Source organism: Euprymna scolopes, chromosome 3, assembly GCF_053919585.1.
Source record: "Euprymna scolopes isolate OS-2025 chromosome 3, ASM5391958v1, whole genome shotgun sequence".
NCBI classification, from domain to species: domain Eukaryota; kingdom Metazoa; phylum Mollusca; class Cephalopoda; order Sepiida; family Sepiolidae; genus Euprymna; species Euprymna scolopes.
This window is the reverse complement of record NC_136484.1, coordinates 19,589,059-19,608,951: the sequence shown is the minus strand read 5'-3', so window position 1 is coordinate 19,608,951 and position 19,893 is coordinate 19,589,059. Positions and strand designations below refer to the sequence as shown.

Here is a 19,893-nt window from a genome sequence, read left to right as displayed (position 1 = left end):
TTTACCGTTTGTTGTAAGGGAATCTAAGGAAATCTCACCGTGACAAATCCTGTGACGTGTCGGCAAAGAGATGTACAGTAAGTCAGGGAGCAAGTTAATGGCAAGTAGAACGTTATAACGAGAAAGTGAATCCCCTCATTAAAAGTCATTAACTTATTTTTTATCAAAATTTTTTCTGCTGATAGTTAAGTCTATAAATCGTCGGAAAAAAAAAAAAAAAAAAAAAAAGGAAAAAGGCGAAAAAAAAAGCATTTTTTTAGGGGGAGGGTATACACTTGTACAGGCCCTCAAAAAAAATTTAAATAAATTGTTTTGTAGTCGAGTGTTTCCAATATGGGGATCAATTTACTAGCATGTTGTAATTAAAAACTGAACACCCCTTTAAAATGTTAAAATATTGGCCCCCCCCCATCTGGTAGATTAGTATTCAATCGATAATCCGCTGAAAAAATTGCCAAAAACGAAAAGAAAGAAAATTATAGGGGGTGAGGTATGCATTGTACACGCCCGCCGTTATCCAATTCGTAATTTATAGGCACCACCAAAAATGGCCAAAACATCAAGTTGTTGTTTTTTAAGACAAAATTACATTTATTAAAATCCATTATTTCTGAGTAACTTTTTTTTTTTTCCAGAAAGATAAAACCCTGAATTTTATCATATAGAAAGCAGAATAATGTAAAACTTTTTCTACTATTTTTAATTAAATTTTAAATGTTAAATTTTCCCCAAAAGTTAACAATTGGCGTTTTTTTGTTTTGCACAAAAAACGTATATAAATAGTTTAAAAAAAAAAAAAAAAAGAAGGTTTTTGAAAGAATTAATTTGTTTATTTCTTGTCTAACTAAAATTTAGGGTGATTTTCTATGAGAATATGCAAAAATATTATAATATAAGTACCTGGATTTCAAATAATTCCACTTATTCATATAGGCAACCAGTTACTTCCAGTCGATTTGATTACTGTTTACATTTGTACTTGATAAAAAGCAAACTACGGAAGACCAAAAAGCCCAAAAAAAAAAAAAACATTTTTCAGCGACGAAAATTTCAATGTATTATTAACGCTGAGGCTGGCCAGTACCAGATGGGTGACCATTTGTATGAGTTTGGTTTTTAATGTGTATGTGTGTGGGGGACAGGCTCTCCAAAATGGGGAGGGGGGACAATTTAAAGCAGAATAAAAAAAATTATTTCAGCGCGTTTGGTCCACCGTAGTCGAAAGGCAGCAAACGTTTCCAAACTTGATGGAAAAAATAATGATATTTTTAACACAAAGGACACAATATTTATCGAATTTTTTTTTTGTATCGATTCTTCAAAGCATGCCCTGTTTAATAATGGTCATGCATTATTCGGCTCGCTAAAAAGAAATTGTTAATTTATTATCAAAGATTTTAAAATGGCTTTTTTCGTATAAATATAAAAAAAATTTTTTTTTTTTGTTTTGCTTAACTTAAATTAATTATTTTACTTAACATATTCACCGAATTTCACACTTCAAAATTCAAAGGCGGGATAATTAAACACAATCGAAGTTCTGATAATCAGACATCAAAATAAGGTATGCAAACAAGATTTTTTTTTTTTAAATCTATAATCCCGTCCCTTACAACATAATGTTTTGTTCAGTTTCAGATGATTATTTTAAGCATATTTGGAAACCCCCCAAAACAAGTGGGGGGTTTTGTAAGCAAATAAATATATATATATATATATATATATATATATTGTTCATGAAAAATAAGTATACTGTTATAAAGTTCATTCTTCTCTTAATAATCGCTGAAAATTTCGTATTGATTGGATAATTACCTGATTTTTGGTAGATTTTTAAAAAGACGATCCGTCAAAAAGTACTTACCTTCCCCCCCCTCCAGTTTTGGCGGTGCCTAGTAATTTAGTTTCAAAAATAAAAGATAAAAATTAACAAATATATATTAAAAAAATATTACAATGAGTAAACAAACGAACATTATACAGCTAATTTCTTGCGTTTGGTAATAGTTATTTATTGTGATTTTTTTTTCATTTTCATAATCGCTGACTTTTACATTGAATCAAAAAAAAAAAAAAAATAGATTACAGAAAGAAAAATATCTTTTCTTTGAGATAAACTTTTTATTTCATTAGAAAAAAAGAATAAAAAAGAAAATATGAATCTGTTTTTAGATTTGTTTATTACCCTACAGTTAAGTAGGGTTTCAAAAATAAGTCTATAGACTCATTGTTTTGCTCCCGGCCACGGAAATCTTTAGTAAAAGGCGAAAGATTTATCCGCAGTTCCTGACCGGAAACCAGAGTTTGTTGAATTCGAAGGCATTTCTGCAGATATATATATCATATACGATTAACACACGGTGCGCTCCTACTTTTAGATTTAAGTATGATTAAAAATTCCACATGATATGAATTTTACAAAACTTTACATAAAAACAATTCTTTATTCATCATAATAAAACCCCCGTTTCAATATAAATAAACAAACTGAATGAATATTGAAAAAAATGAAATTTATGTAAACTTTTTGCCTCTTTGTGACGACCTTCACCTTTCTAATACACTATACAGTGTTTACATTGACAGAGTTCCACCGGAAGCGACAATTCGCGTATGAAGTAAACAAAAGCTAACTTATAAAAACTTATTTCGAATTTTAAAAAATTATTTAACATTTTAGAAGCTCGTAAAATTGATTGATTTCTAAACGAAAAACAAACACGCATCGAAGTAATACGTTTCCTTCATTTTTATAAACTTTATTAGAAACAATCGCCGATCGCGTTACTTCACCAGAGTAGTGTAACTAGAAACATTTCTGTAAATTCCTATTTTAGTCACGTGATTTAAGTGAATTAAGATTACTTTAAACTCTGTTTAAGTTTTTTTTCGGTATTATTATACAAACACCGTGACAGCGTTAGGGTTAGGGTTAGGATTAGGGTTAGGGTTAGGGTTTAGGGTTAGGGTTTAGGGTTAGGGTTAGGGTTAGGTTTAGGGTTAGGGTTAGGGTTGGGGTTAGGGTTGGGGTTAGGGTTAGTGTTAGGGTTAGGGTTAATTCGCTGTCACGGTGTTTGTATAGTTTTACCTTTTTTTCTTTACATTAATTCAAAATAAGGTACTTTTGTATCTTTGTTACCGCGCTGAAATAACGTTAAGAAATCCATTCTTAACATGGGGAAGGTGTTACTGTTACTGTTTTGTAACTATTCTGTGCTTTTACCTAGCAATTTAATAAACAAAAATATCGTAAAAATTGAACTCAACTTTAATACTATTAAAAAAAAAAAAAAAAAAAAAATGCGCAAGCCCCAAAATAAATTAGAAATAATATAAAAAACACTAAATTTATTGAAATTTCATCGTTTTCGAGAAACGTTCGAGAAATATAGTCGTTACATTTATAAACAAAGCGAGAAAATTATGTATTTGAAATGAATTTAGGAAAACTCGTCCCCGGGAAACTAGTACCCTTTTGCTAGGTAGGAAAACTGGTCCCTTATTGAATAAATATCGATTGAAAGCACATTTTATGACCGTTTTTGAAGAAGATATTGTCTTTAAAAGAGAATACACATCCCATAATATTTAAAAAAAAAAAATTTTTACTTGTTTACTGTTTTTTTTTTTAATTAAATTAATTTTTTTAAGTGCTCGTTTTCTATCAAGCTTTGAAAGTTTTTGGCGTTTCAACTTATTTTAAAGAGTTTATTTAGTTAAAAAAAAAGAAAAGAAATGTTGAGTGTTACTTATGAACAAAACATGTCCGACTGTTGGATTTTTTTTTGTACCAATAATAGTGCACCCCCCCCTGTTTACTTTTATTATATTTTTTTCTGGTTCTTATATTTGATTTTCTGTATTTCGTATCTTATGATTCTTAGTTTCGTATATTTTGGGTTTGTACGAAACTCCCTTTAATTTGAAGAAAAGGGAAATGCTAGTTCCTTGATGACGTCACTAACCCAGCGCGAATTTCGGTCTCTTTTTGGTTCCAGCTACGTGGAGAGTGGATGCAGATTCATTGCCCGGTGCAGACAGGGAATATTAGAGCCTCCTTCGAAGAAGAAGGCCCGGCAAGAATACCCGACGAGGCATGCTTCTGAAAACTATCTACGTGGCTACGGTCTGCATGTATTTGGAAGGAGTGTAATTTTTAGAAAAAGACCTTATATTACGTGGCTACGGTCTGCACGTAATTGGAAGGAGTATAATGATTTAAAAGGACTTTAAATCGAGATAAAAAAAGAAAAAGGCATGTGCCTGACTGACTTTCAATTTGTGAGTACGTTCCTAAAATTTATTACATATGAGAGTGTCATTAGGAACTACTATTTTGAATCATAATATTGTGTTCATTCATGGATACGGCATTTTAATATATATAAGAACCAGTGTTATTTTTTTCATTATATGTTACCTTGGCGTTCTTTGAATTTAATGCCCACAAAGGGAAAAATTTGCAACTAATTTTATTGTGAATAAAATCTCTTCTTCGTTTTGAAATAAGACCTTTATTTTTTTTTTATTTCATGCTTTTATATTTTTCAGGCTAGTTACTTTCACGTCAAATTTATCTGGAAACAAGATAAATTTCCGACACGACATAAGAGGATCAGGCACGTCTTAGGAGACTCGATAATTGCTCAAAAATAGAAAATTAAAGAAAATACTGAGGTAGATATAGTTTTAAAACGAGCCCCCCTGCCTTCCAAAAGAAAATAAATTTGTATATTTTTAGGTAATAAATGCACATCCCATAATATTTAAAAAAATATTTTTACTTGTTTACCGTTTAAAAAAAATTAAATTGATTTTTCTAAGTTTCCGTTTTCTACCTAGCTTTGTAAGTTTTTGGCGTTTAAACTTATTTTAAAGAGTTTATTTAGTTAAAAAAATAACAAGTAATGTCGCACTCGACATTACTTAGTAAATAATTATTTTAAAAAATGCCCAAAAATTGAAGATATAATATATTTAGTGGAGAAAATAAAAAAAAATTCAAGTAAAATGAAATAAAAATAAAATAAAAACAAGCACTAAATAAAAGTATGAATCAAATTTACCCAAAGAAAAAAACATTCAAAAAAATAAAATACATGCGCGATTAAAAATAAAGTCTGCGATATATACAAAGAAAGTGAAAGAAAACGCTTTGAGGGAGCAATCATTTAAAAACACTGTTTACGCAGGGTCCACAGTCCACGTTCCCCGTGAAATACCCAAAAATGTTTTATTAAAATTATATTTTCTTATGCAGACTTTTCAATAAATATTTTTATAATTATATATTGATACAATTTTATACAATAAATGTTTGGGTTTTCAAATATTTTTCTGTTCGGAAAAAAACTCTTGTTTGTTACTTATTTGCCCAAGAAGATATTGGACTTATCGCCCTCTAACAATAGCCGCCGTCTGCATACTGCACAAGTGCCCCCTTAATGACTTTGAAACGATACCCTACCCTCCCCATGTTAAGAATGGCTTTCGAAATAACGTTATTATTTCAACGCAGTACCAAAATACATAAGTACTGTGTTTTCTTTTTTGTTGTTTTGTAATAGCACAAGAATTGTTTAAACTAAATTAATTCTTCTAAATAAAATAATGACTTTCTTTGATAATACGTGTTTTCTTACTTTTATTTTTATTTCGTAATAACACAGAAAGTGTTAAAACTAACTTTTTTTTAAATAAATGATCAAGTTTATTTTTTTAAAACAGATAAAAATAATTGTTTAAATATTATGAGATGTGTTTGGAGGAGAAGAACTCTTCCTTACTGAGAGAGAGACATTAAACGGAATGGACCCTTTTTCTTTGCTCTCTCACCTCGGTGTTATTTCAACCAGTATTGACGATTCCACTGGAATATCTACCGTGATAGCACCAGGTAGCCGGAGTCCAGCTTTTGACCAGGTATATATCACCCGGAGCACATTCTCCTTAATAAACCTTTTTTGTGTTACATTTTATGAAGTTTTTGCATTCGTCATTTCAGAATTGCTCGTATGGAATTATTTATTTTCTTAGGTTGTGCCCTAAAAGCATTCTAAACCTTAAAATTGTGACCCCCACGTGATATACAAGCATCCTTGGACGTACTTGGCTTTTATACAGATAGAGAATTGCATTAGTAGTGAGATATCTTCTGGAGCAGTAGAAGGATCCCACCATTTTCCCAGCGTTCCTGGCAACAGATTTGATGTACGTGTTCCATTTCAGATCAGGAGTAAAGGTCAAGCCCAGAAGCTTGTCAAAACATGGAGCCTCCCCTAGACGAGAGCCATCCATTTCAATTGATGCCAGATGGGGATCAGAGCATTGATGATGTAAAGATAGAAGCTTAGTTTTGGATGCATTAAAAGTGACCAGCCACCTCTTACCCCATTGTACCACGCGCTCAAGATCAGAGGAGAGAGAATCAGAGAGAACTTTGTCATTTACGGCCTTTGATGTGTTGCCATAGATGGTCGTGTCATCAGCATAGATGTCAACGAATGATTTAAGTATGTGTTTTGGGAGATCATTGATGCAGATCAGGAAGCGAGTTGGACCCAGGATGGACCCCTGGGGGACTCCAGCATTAATACTGTGGGCCTCTCATTTCTGCCCATCAACCACTACTCTTATGAACCTATCAGAGAGAAATTATTTAATGATTGAGAAAACATTTCCAGCAATACCGTAGCTGGAAATCTTGTGAAGTAGGCCCTTATGCCATACTTTATCGAAGGCCTTCGATATGTCAAGAGCAATTGCCCTGCAAAGGAAACCTTTGTTTAATTTAGCACTTATCAAATGTTGACCCCCCCCCTTATTCTCAATGATTTCATTTTTTTTTTATTCATTTATCTCCCTTGCAATTTTATAGCATTGTATATTAACTGTCAACGTGATTCTTGATACATTTCTATAATCTATACTCTAGACAAACAGTATATTGATGACTCCAATGTTTATTAAATATGCTATAAGACATCATTGTTCCAAAGGAAATTTTAAAATAATAATAAGAGTAGAAGAAAATGATAGTCTGTTCAGACAAGACATTTTGTTATAATAGTTTGTTTTTATGTTACAGTTGAGAGTTTGTGTGTCTCGATTTTCTGTGACAATAGTAATAGACAATTCTCCTTTGCTGAGGTAACTAAATATTTTGACTATTATTTGTTTGCTGTCCACTTAGTTGATGCACTGGGCACCTATGTTCTTTTAGCAAGCATGAATTTTTGTTTTTTTAAATCCAGCTTGTCATACGATTAGTTTAAAATTGATCTTTTCCATTTCTGTCTTGTGATTGGTTCAAAAATGCAAATGTACACCTATGGTATTGTCCATTGGTTATAAGAGAATTTTACTAACTGAATAAAATCCTGCGAATGATCGTGTACAAGATCAATGCGATACCATTCATTTGAAAATGTCAATTTGACCAATTGAAACTGGGCTTTAAAATACTTTCATTGATTTTCTTTTTTGAAAGAAAACACAATAAATCAGACATAGCGGAAATGATTGTAAAGTGTGCAAATCAACTGTCAATAGTGTGAGTGTTAAGAGATAATTGGGTAGATTGGAACAACACAAAAAAGAGGGAATAGTGGAGAGATTAATACACCGGAAGAGCAGAGAGGGGGAGTTTATCCCTATATATTTGCTTCTTCACAAGGGTAAAGGTTTTACACATCACTGTCACATTTCAGGAAGGTTTCATTTGGCAAGAAGACAAAGAAGCTACCACAAACATTGATTCTATCAATATTTGTTGGATTTTCTTTTCAAAAGGACACCGGCATAAAGGCAAAAGGTGACATGACAACACTCAACACCCAAGGAGGAGTAAGGGAGGTGAGGGGGGGATACTAACTGATGTTTAAACAACCTTGAACCGACCATCAATTTTGTTGACACAATGAAGTCGAAGTCGGGTCCATTGGCTGTGATGAAATTTCATTTAAGAAAACTTAATTCAAGAGGAAACGAGAGAGGGGAAATGTGACTCATTTGTTACCAAACATCAAATTGAATTCTTTAATTTCACAAAGTTTAAACATTGAAGTCAAAAACTGGCTCAGCCAGAAGGAAAAAATGTTGTTAGTTTTTATTTCAATATCATGTAAATTATTTAAACATTTTAGTAAAAAAAATAATCATTGTTGGATCAATAAAAATAAAACATGTAAACACCTGGAAAACTTGGCAGTAAAAAAAATAGGAGAATAAAATACATTTTAGAGTTTAGAATCAGTTTCCCATATAAATTTGATGTAAAATCTTTGGACCAAATAACTTTAAGGACATAATTATTTAAATGAAGGCAATTTTAATTTTTTTTAGATCAATTTTGCATACATGTTGGGGGGGGGGGTATTGATTTTACTGCTTAAAACATAAAAACATGTTATAAATAAAATAATGATTTAATTTTTGTGTGTTGTATATATATATATATATATATATATATATATATTTTTACAAACCAATATAATGAATAAAAATTGGCCATGTCTCTACTCTTCCCTCCTCTTCGTTGCTCTACCAGAATTACACCACATTTATTCATCCTCCCTATATAGACCGACAGACCTTCTGAAACCTTTCTGTGCCAACAACTATGAATTATACCTTTTTTGAAAAAATAAATATGTATGTCTACATTAGAGTTCTGGACAAAATTTTTTGAGGATTTTGAAATTTTCAAACAGGGGAAGGCAATTCAATTTCAGAACAAAGGGGAGACAATTCAAGTAAATCGTATCTGAAAATGTTAACATAAAATAAAACATTAATTATTTGAATATTAAGAAAATGAAAGAAAGTTGTCATGAAATTCAAGTTTTTTTTTTCTTCTGAAAAAATAATTTTTTTTTTTACAAAATATAAATTTTCGTAACAAAGTAAAAATTCTATAATGAATTCACTTTCTAAAAACAAAACAAAAAAATAATTTTTGTTCTGAAATTCAATCGTCTCCCCTTCAAAATCTTCCAAATGAAAACAACAAATGTCCCCAGCATTGTAATGCACACATACCAATGCATAAATAAAAGGCACGACCTGTAAAGGTTGGCACAGAAAGGTGGAAGGAAGAAATCCTGCTAATAAATAGATGGATCTACGCATAAGATTTGGGGTTGAATAGACAACAAAAAAATGAAAAAGAGTTTTAATAGTCCCTAAAAATTTAAAGATCCTGAGCAATCGATTGTATAGTTACTGTTATAAGTTTGTCAATGTTGGTCATTTAAAAAAAAAAAAAAATGTTCTGTAATCTTACATGAAACTCAGGTGGCAATGTTTAAGCAAAAAATTATATTAAAAAAATAAAACAAATTGTTTTTTATATAGGAGTCACCACTTATCAAAGCCCAGAGGCCACTTGAGGATAAGGTTAAAGAGTGTACAGTATCAGAATCATAGTAATCGTCAGTAGTGGACATTCAGTAAATTTGTTAACTTAAGTGGAACGTCTTATCATGAACTTGTTTGCATTGGACTTGAAGATGGCCATATTGCAGTCAGCTGGAAAGCAGGTAAACGGAAGACAGTTCCACAGGCGTACCGTTCTAAGCAAGAAACTTTGTTCATGGAATCTATGTTTAGGCACAGATAAAGAGTATGGGAATTTATTAATAGTGTTTTTAGCTAGACGAGTGTTTCTCATAAAAGTTTGGGAAAAGGGGACCATAGATTGGAGGTCAGACAAGCACTTGATTTTGGTATATTTACATTTTAACCTCAATTTGTTTAGGAAAAGTTTGCGACAAAGTGAAAAAGTTCTATATAAACAAAATTAAAATCAACGCCATCTAATGAGCCTTTTGATTAAAGGTCTATAGTTTTGTAGGTAATTACTTTTATGCTGAGGTGTCTTCCAGCACTTTTGTTATTGGAATCGGAATCAATAATTTTAACAGAATCAAAAAAAAAAAATATTGGAATCGTCCCATCACTAGCCAAAACAGCAATATTCTTTAAAATTAAAATTTATTGCATATATTTTTTGTCACAAAACATTAAATAATTTGATGCAATCATAACATATTTTGAGATGTTGCCAAGCAGCATTTTTTTAAGACTCTCCAAAAATTAATCTCATGTGGCCGTTTCAATTTTTCTAATTTGAAGGTAAACTACTTTTATTTTGAAACTCGCCTGAAAGATTGAAGCTGTTTAGTTTATATGTGTGTTCTTATTTACTAATCTATTTGGGTAAAAGTTAGACACATGGTCAGGTTTCGATGTGTGGAATATCCACTTCCTTATGAGGTACTCTCTGAATAGAGGAAAAATAAAACTTTATTCAACCTAGGCAAATTTATCTTCCTCTGACTGAGGTCAGAACAGATCAGATACTACACATTGAATTATTTACTTGCAAAAAATGTCTAATACATACGCCAATTCCAGCAGTAACAACTTCTTCAAGAATGAAAATATTTTCAAGTATTTTACTTGTTTTGAATAAATTTTTATCCAAGTCACTACAAGACTTCACTACTTTTGTATTTAACACACTGGATTTCTGTAAATGTTGGCTCGAGCTTGACTGGCAGCTGATGTAAACTACTGGAATATATCGAGCACTGATCAAATTGATTAGCCAAGGAAAAAGCAATAGCAAACATGCTTAGCCAATAAAAATCAAAGCAAACAACTTTTCATAAACTGGAAAAAAGAAAATAAATTAGTTTTTAATCACACACAAGATTACCCCCCCCCCCCAAAACATAATTCAAGTTTCCCTTACAATTTAGTAACTGCCAAATAAGAATTGCTTGTATAGTAGATTAGTGGAGTTTGAAAATAACACATTTCAAATTAAGGCATTACTTATGTGTCATGTCGAAATTAGTATAAATTCTCGAAATTGCGAAAAATGACCCAGTGGGTGTGTTGATCTAAGTTATATATATATATATATATATATATATATATATACATACAAAAAAAATTAATCCATAACTATGGTCCAACAGTTTGTATTTTGAAATAGCTTCTTCCTTGCTTTCAATTAAAACCCGCTAAGTCAGTTTTGTCAAAATGATCGATTGCAGTTACCTCCCCTGGGTTTTGGATTATTAAAACATGCAATAAAACTATAAATCGATAGTCGAAAATTTTTATTTAATAAAAAAAAAACTGTAAAAAATAAATTTTTTTTCTTACAATTCTTTTGAAAAAAAAAAAAAAAAAAAAAAAAAGTTTCTATTTAAAACAAATTTTTTTAAATTTTATTGTATTTCCATTATTAAGGTGAAAATGTTATGTACTTGCATGTAATGTTGAAAGTATAAATTTAAAAAATTATGAAAAATTATCCAGTAAAAAAATTACAAGTAAAAATAAAAATTCCTCGGTTGTGAATAAAATGTCTGGTAATCTACTTCTTAATTAGCCCCAAAATTAACCGTGATATTCATTGACAGCATACCCCAAAACCTATATAAGTCGATATTTCGAATGGGAATGGTGAGTTGCAGGTCATATAAAAAAATGAATTAAAGAAAACTGGGGTATTCTTATATATAGATTAAAAACACATTTTATGACTATTCTTGAAGGAGATATTTTTAAAAAGACTACCCACCCCCCTCAATCATATTTAAGTAAAAATATTTTTACTTGTTTACTGCTGTTTTAAAAAAAGGTTAAATTGATTTTTCTAAGTGTTTGCCTTCTGCCTAGCTGGATATGTTTTTAGTGTTTTAACTTATTTTAAAGCGTTTATTCAGTTAAAAAAAGAGACTACACTTTACTTATATATATAAATGTAATTCTTGGTTTGTTACAAGTGAATAAAACCATATTTCTACGTTACCAATTTATTTGAAATTTTCAGACAACCCATCTTTAAAATCGAGGGATGTTTTTATGTTATTAAAATAAATTTACCTCGTGAATTATTAAAATATTAAATAAAATAAATATATTTTTGTAACCGTTAGTGAGAACCTGCTTTGTTGATAAAACTGAACTTCCGGTTCGATTTATTTCACAGCCACGAATTGACGAAACGAAGTAATTTCATTTTCTGTTTACTCGATAAGTAAAAAAAAACAAAAAAAAACATAATTCATTTGTTTATCTTCCAAATTTTTTAATTTACATTTTTTCTTTATTATATAAGGCCAGCTTTTTGAGTTTTTTTTTTGTTTTTTGATATAAGATTGGTTGGTAAAAGTAGTTTTTTTTTACGGATTGGTAACTTGCTAAAATAATACTTGGTGCTAATGCAAAGAGTGGTCCGCGCTATTTTTTAAATCGTATTTCCAGGTCTAATTAAAGTTTTATTATGTTTTTTATTCAATTGTAAGGTTAAAATACACCCTCCCCTCCCCATGTTAAGAATGACTTTTTAAATATTAACGTTATTATTACAACACGGATCACTCTCTGCATGAGTACTGTACTTTCACCTAACAATTTAATAAACAAAACATGGTACTTATGCAGAGAATGTACCATAATAATATAATAATAACATTATTTAGAAAGCCATTCTTAACATGGGGAGGACGTTTTGTTACTATTCTATACTTTCACCTAACAATTTAATAAACAAAAGATGGTACTTATGCAGATAAGGTACCGTGCTGAAATAACGCTATTAAGAAAGCCATTCTTAACATGGGAAAGGGAGAGTGTTCTGTAACTATTTTATATTTTCACCTAACAATTTAATAAACAAAAGATAGTACTTATGCAGAGAAGGTACCGTGCTGAAATAACACCGTTATTTAGAAAGCTATTCTTAACATGGGGAGGGAGTTTTGCATCTTTTCTATACTTTCACCTAACAATTTAATAAACAAAAATAGATAGTACGTATGCATAGAAAATACTGTGCTGAAATAATGTTATTTAGAAAGACATTCTTAACATGAGGATGGTATTTTGTAACTATTCTGTCCTTTCACCTAACAATTTAAAAACAAAACATGGTACTTATGCAGAGAAGCTACCCCGCTGAAATAATGACATTATTTAGAAAGCCATTCTTAACATGGGGATAGGGGTGTTTTGTAACTATTCTGGACTTTCACCTAACAATTTAATAAACAAAAGTTAAACTTAAGCAGACAAGGAACAGTACTGAATCATTAACATTATTTAGAAAGCCATTCTTAACATGGGGAGGGAGGATGTTTTCTAACTATTCTGTACTTTCGGTGCTGATGCGGAGAGTGATCTGCACTATTTTTTAAATCGCATTTCCACGTTTAATTAAAGTTTTATGATATGTTTTTTATTCAATTGTAAGGTTAAAGTACAGAATAGGTACCAAACCCCCTCCCCATGTTAAGAATGGCTTTTTAAATAATGTTATTATTTCAGCAAGGATCACTCTCTGCATGAATACCGATTAACGTTTTGTTCTTTGCTTTTTTTACCGTATTTTTTTTGTTTTTTTTCAAGAAAACCTTTTTTAACAAAGATTGAAAGTGCACGTTTTTTCTTTTTTTTTTTTTACAGAAGTTGTTTTTATATAAGAAAATATGAATGCTTATAAAGAAATTGTGTACTCGTGCACTTACTGATCCGTGCTGAAATAATAACGTTATTATTTAAAAAGCCATTCTTAACATTGGGAGAAGAGGGTGTTTTGTACCTATTCTGTACTTTAACCTTACAATTGAATGAAAAAAACGGTAAATTTTTAGATTAGGTCCACCTCCACAATTTTCTTTTAAATGACGACTTTTGAAGGTTTTCGACTATGCTGAATACGGAAATTGCATTGAAATTTTGCAGAAATAAGTAGTTATCGAGATATTAAAAATTTGTATAATGCATTGTAATCTCTGGCAGCCGTCTTTTTTACACGCTTGCGCGCGTCATAAACAAATCTGCGCGCGTAACAAAGATGGCCGCCAAAGAATACAATGCATAAAACAACTATCTATATCTCGATAACTACTTATTTCTGCAAAATTTCAATGCGATTTCTGTATTCAGCATAGTCGGAAACCTATAAAGGTCGTCATTTAAAAGAAAATTGTGGAGGTGGACCTAATCTAAAAAAATACCAAAAAAACATAAAACTTTAATTAAGCTTGGAAATACGATTTTAAAAAATAGCGCGGATCAGTAAGTGCATTAGCACCCATTAATCGACTCACGTGACCTTATTAACAAATATTATCAAAGGCAAGATATGTTACTTTATTACCGAAATGGATAATTCTTTTGTTTTTTTAATGCAAAATTTTTTATTTGGCTCAAAAAACACAGCGTTTACTGTTATATTTGAAAATTACAAATGGTGGCAGACTGTTAACACATTAGGTTTGGGAAAATGAGTTAAAACTAAAAAAAAACTATACAAAATACTGTTAAAAACCACTGAATACATGTCTGCCTATGTCACAGTAACATATATTGAGTGAGTTCCTGACAGTATTTTGTATAGTTTTTTTTTAGTTTTAACTCATTTTCCCAAAGTTAATGTGTTCAACAGTCTGCCGCCATTTGTATTTTTCAAATATACAGATAAACACTACATTTTTTCAAACCGATTAAACATTTTACACTAAATAAAAACACTAAAATCTTATCCAGTTGGGTAGAAAAGTAACTTATCTTGCCTTTGATAACATTTATTTGTTATATTTATTTTTCAACAACTTTTTTGTTTCTGTGTTTAGTAATACAAACCCGTTTTATTTACTATAACATTTAGCCGGCTCGAAGAACAGTGTTTATCAGTGTATTTGAAAAATACAAACGGTGATGGACACTGTTGATGATGTTAAGTTTGAGAAAATGATTTAAAACTAAAAAACTATACAAAATACTATCAGAAACCCACCGAATATGTCAGCCTATGTCACAATAACATATAATCAGTAGGTGTCTGACATTGTTTTGTATAGTTTTTAACTGATTTCCCCAAACTTAACGTATTCAACAGAGTCTGCGACCATTCGTCTTTTTCAAATACATAGATAAACACTGCGTTTTTGAGCCGATTAAACATTTTACATTAAATAAAAACACTAAAAAATTATCCAGTTAGATAGAAACGTAATTTACCTTACCTTTGCTTTCATTTATTCGTTTTTGAACAACTTTTTTGAATCTGTGTATAGTAACACCACCCCTTACCCAAATATTAATTAAAAACTCACATTTTTGAATACAATAAAAAAGAAAACTTTAGCGTTTTAATGGTTTAGCAACTTTCGGCTTAATCCACTGAATGTTGGTCGAGCCCAAGCCATGATTGATGGTAACTCCCGAAGATCCGGATCCAATTCTGCAAGAGTACCATATTTTTTTTATTTTCGCCTTTTTTTTTTTTTTTTTTTTTACTTTTAGGAGTGGATTGCTGTACTAAGAATATAAGAAACATGCATTTTCTCTTTTTATTAGAATTTTCCATTACACGAAATTAAGCCACAGCAATGCGTGGCAGGGTACAGCTAGTATATATATATATATATATATATATATATATATATATATATATATATATATTATTTTTTTGATTTTATAGTTATTTACTGTTTTAAATTTTTTTAAATATAATTTTAGAGTTTTTTTTTATTTAATTGGTATGCATAAAAAAAAAATAATCAAATTAAACAAAAACTACCAAACAATTCCAGAGCAGAATTACCCCCCCACTTTTTTTAAAATTATAATTTTTTAATACTCCAAAAAATATTGTCTCTATATAAATAAAATGAACTCATTTTTTCCCCGTGGGATTTTGACCTTAATAGGATTAAAAGTCAAGATATTTCATGCAAATACATTATGCACAAACGGCAGAACAATATCTGAGGTTTGTTATAGGCTTATTAGTTCTCAAATTCCTCGATAATCTTAGATTTCTATACTTTTTCTGCTGAGAAGTCACGGCCAAAATCGGTTAAGATCAATGGAAGTGGTAAAATATTTTCTCTCTTAAAAATTCCTCCTCCCCCTGCCACCACTTAACACCGTTTGGAGATCGTTCACAAGGAACAGTTGAGAAGAGAACACCGGTTTGGCTTCGTAGTTCTATCATGTTAAGTTATTTAAAATCACTAAACTAAGTTGCAGTGCTCTGTGGCGTAGTGGTTAGGTTGCTGGACAATTCACATTATATTTTCACGTTCGCGCCGACCTACCATAGTGGTTTTTTTTTTTTTTTTTTTTCCTAAACAACTGGAATGGACTTTTCTTCGTGGCCGAACTGTTAACATTGCAGATTTTTTTTTTTTTTTTTTTTCACACTTTATTTTCCTACTTTTACTCATGACTCCGGGTTTGATCCTTCCTACTTACCTACCATAACATTTTTTAAAACTCCCCCCCCCCCGTCCCGGAAACAAACACTCGGGCAACGCCGGGTACCCCCGCTAGTTATAAATAAAAAAGGTAATGCCTAAACACTAAAAATATAAATTACATAGAAATATAAATTACATAAAAATATAAATAAAAAGCAAAACATTTTTGGCGGGAGAGAGGATGAAAATCTCTTGTAGAGTCAATTTTTATTTTTATTTTAAATTTTTACTTCAAAATTGTTAAATCATTAAGAAAAACAAGCAAACAATAAAGAAACGTTTTGGTAATTGAGCATAACATGGTAGCTTAACATTCAAACACGTTATTAAAAGGCACTCGCATCACTCAATTGAGGTATGAAAGCACAAAATGGCAACAATACCGATTAAAATGAGAACTATTTCTGTTAGATGTAATGGTTGTCTTCACAGTCCGAGTTATTCGAAATCACATTCTCTGACATCAGCAACCATATTTGTTCCTGAATCTCTCATGACTAAGAAAATTTTACTGAAGATTTTATACTCATCCAGAACATTGTGCAATTCTTCACTTATTATTGCATGTGTGTGTGTGCATCAGGAAATGGAACCACTCTAACCACAGCTCTGCACTGTTCAAAGTCATTTGAAAGGCAATCACCTGTCAAACTTGAAAAAGGAGCATTATCTGTTGTAGTTGTCCAAATGTTCATAGTTCATGAAATGCTGCTAATTTCAGCAAGAAATAGTTGAATTTTTTGTTTTTGTTTTGTAAAAATATCGAAAATTATTTTGCAGTGAAGTACGCTTTTGATAGAATGCTGTAATTTGAACAAAGTTTTGCAACAAACCTATTAAATCCAATGTCAGATGTTACATAATATGGTTTAATATCAACAGCAATCATTTCTCTTATCAGATAATGAATCTCTTGTGACCTGTGATCATTAATACCCCAAATTTTCTTTTTGGCCAATATTGATTCTATAGTAGTTTGGTGTTTCACTGGAGGCTTGTAGTTGCTGTCACTTGTTCCTGGAGTATCTGTCCCTGAATATTCATTTTGCTTCCTTTTCTTGTTTGCAACTTTTGCTTCTTTTGAACAAACCTTTAACATATTAGTCATGTTAAAAGTTTTAGCTGATTTGCCACCCTTTGATGTGATGGTTTGACAAAACTTGCAAGTAGTTGTATTCTTATTCTTGGGATTGACATCAAAATACTTCCAGCAGAAAGGTTGTCATAATGGTTGATGGTTGTTGTTTTTAATATTTAGTTTATTTTTATGTATTTAAATTACTTATGTCTTATATCTAATATCCGAAAATGAGGAACAAGAGTATAACCAATGAAGAATGCTTTATTTTTCATTTGCACATCGTCCCAATTTACTGTACAATTCCTCAACATGAAAACTGCAAGATGAAGTAATAATTTTCTTTGACAAATGATTTAAAATAAAAAATAATAATTCGATAGGACGAGAAAGGAGAAAAATTTTCCATATGCTTACATTTATTTGCCTCAAATTCATTGAAATTGTAAAAGTCTACATGTTAACAGCGCGTCATTCGATATAGCTTAGCGATGCATGTCTCTTTGATAAATTTTCATTGGCAAGTTAAAGAGTGAGCTAATTTGTTTTCCTTTCCAATATAATTTATATTAGTATCATTTATGACAATAAAATTTGCTGATAAATTGGCATTAGAAAATCTATTAATCGGCTGATTACCAAAAGGCCAATTTGATAATTGGTACATCCCTAATCAACACAAAATATCTTAATATTTTGCCTGAATATATAAGCAAGCAGTTTTGGAGAAAAGCGGACGTATTGTTTCCATTGTACTTTCATACCTCAATTGAGCAATGCGCATGCCCTCTAACAACATGTTTGAAAGTTAAGCTACCATGTTATGCTCAATTGCCTATCTTTTTTATCAATTTTATCGAAAACTTTACTCCCATTATTCAAGAATCTTTTTAATATAATTTTTTTTTGTGGTTTATTTTTTGTTTTTGAAGGAGATATAGTTTTAAATGTTTTTTTAATTCAGTATACAAAGTTAAGACACCAGAAGTGAACTCGGTTTATCTAAATATGGAATGGAAGTCAATAAACATGAAATGAAATACAGAACCATATGGAAATAATTTATTTCAAAAAATTATTTTAGTTTTAACACTTCTTATGTTTTCATGAAACAATAAAAATAATAAACTTGAATTTTATACATTTCTATAAATATTATTCTTGTTTTAACAAAAAACTAATAAAAATTTTTATTGTTTACATTTGTAGCAACTGCAATGCCCAGCCGGAATAAATCCCCCACAGGAACAAATTATAGTGATCACCGCTTCAACGCCCATGCGTATGAAGAACACATAGGTACATGACGTGATGCGACCACTGTACATATAAAACAAAATTAACTATGTTACGCTCCTTTGTGTAGAAATAGACAGAATAGGCCCTTTGACTGACTGGGCAGACATGAGGCTCTCATTTACAAAGATATCGTCGATGTAAGACGATGTTGCCTGGAGCACAGCCTCATCCTGTTGCCGGATCGCGTGCATAATTGCCGTCATAATGCCTGGTGCCACGTTGAGATAGAACCCTAGCCTGGTCAGACAATAGCGAGTTCCTTTAACTTCCACAGTCTGAAAAGGCCACAGCGCTTTTTCAATGCGTATCTGCAGGTAGGCCCTACGCAGGTCCAGAATTGCCACGTGTGACCTTTGCTGCCGCCACTCACTTAATTTGAGCGCACAAACCTCTGCCCCTGCCATGTATGGGTCGACATGTTAATTAAGCTCACGGTAGTCCATGACAGGTTGGACCTTCTGTTTGCTATCTTGCAAGATGGCCATCAGGGGAATCAATCCAATCCTCCGGGGGAAGGGGGGGAGAGCTCATCCTCCAGGTATGGAAGCAGCCAGCCATTATTGATCCAAGTCTGCAGTTCTTCTTTATACAGCCCCCTGAGCCTCATTGGAGGGAGGTACTCTGATAGTCGGTTCCATGAGGATATTGGTGGTTGATTGCCAGACCACTTCCAGAATGCTGTCCATGCGTTGGTTTCCCTGTCGTACTCTGCATGAAAGTCAGGCTCGTCCAGAGTAATCGCAGTGCAAACACGTTTCTTATGTTGGGAGAACTCTATCTTGCTGATGCAGTCCACAGTGATTCTACCCCACTGTGTAATCAAATCCATTCCTAGAAGTAGGTCGTACCTAAGCAGTTCCCCGTCTATCACCAGGGCTCACACAGCTACTGCAGGCCCATCGCCGATGCTTGTGCTGCTGATGACGCTCACCCCGCAAGAGGCCAGCGACCTGCCACCCACGGTTAGCACCGGAATTCTCTTCTAGTACGAAGTGTTGCAAGATGCCTTGCGCACCAGTGTTTGGGTACACCCAGTGTCTAAAGGGCAAGGCATTTACGTCCGTTAACGCACACGCACATGTTCAGTCAGTGAGCACAACGAGAGACAATCACGAGTCATATGGTTGGGCCCACCACACTTGTAGCAGCTTGTAACGGTGCCCAGATCCTGAGATCCACCCTGTGATAGCTGCACGGCTGCTGCGCGATCTACAGTCTCTGGGCTCTTTG

The 19,893-nt window shown here is 31.9% G+C and overlaps 1 protein-coding gene and 1 non-coding gene across 2 annotated transcripts in view; both read right to left on the bottom strand.

Moving 5' to 3' along the window:
- The window catches only part of LOC145252652 (uncharacterized), a 91,633-nt gene that overhangs the window by 46,833 nt on the left and 24,907 nt on the right, over positions 1-19,893 (bottom strand). The gene's annotated exons all lie outside the window — the stretch shown is intronic.
- LOC145265537 (U5 spliceosomal RNA) lies at positions 2,184-2,306 on the bottom strand. Its single transcript, XR_013864663.1, has one exon. It is a non-coding gene; the product is annotated as a U5 spliceosomal RNA (small nuclear RNA).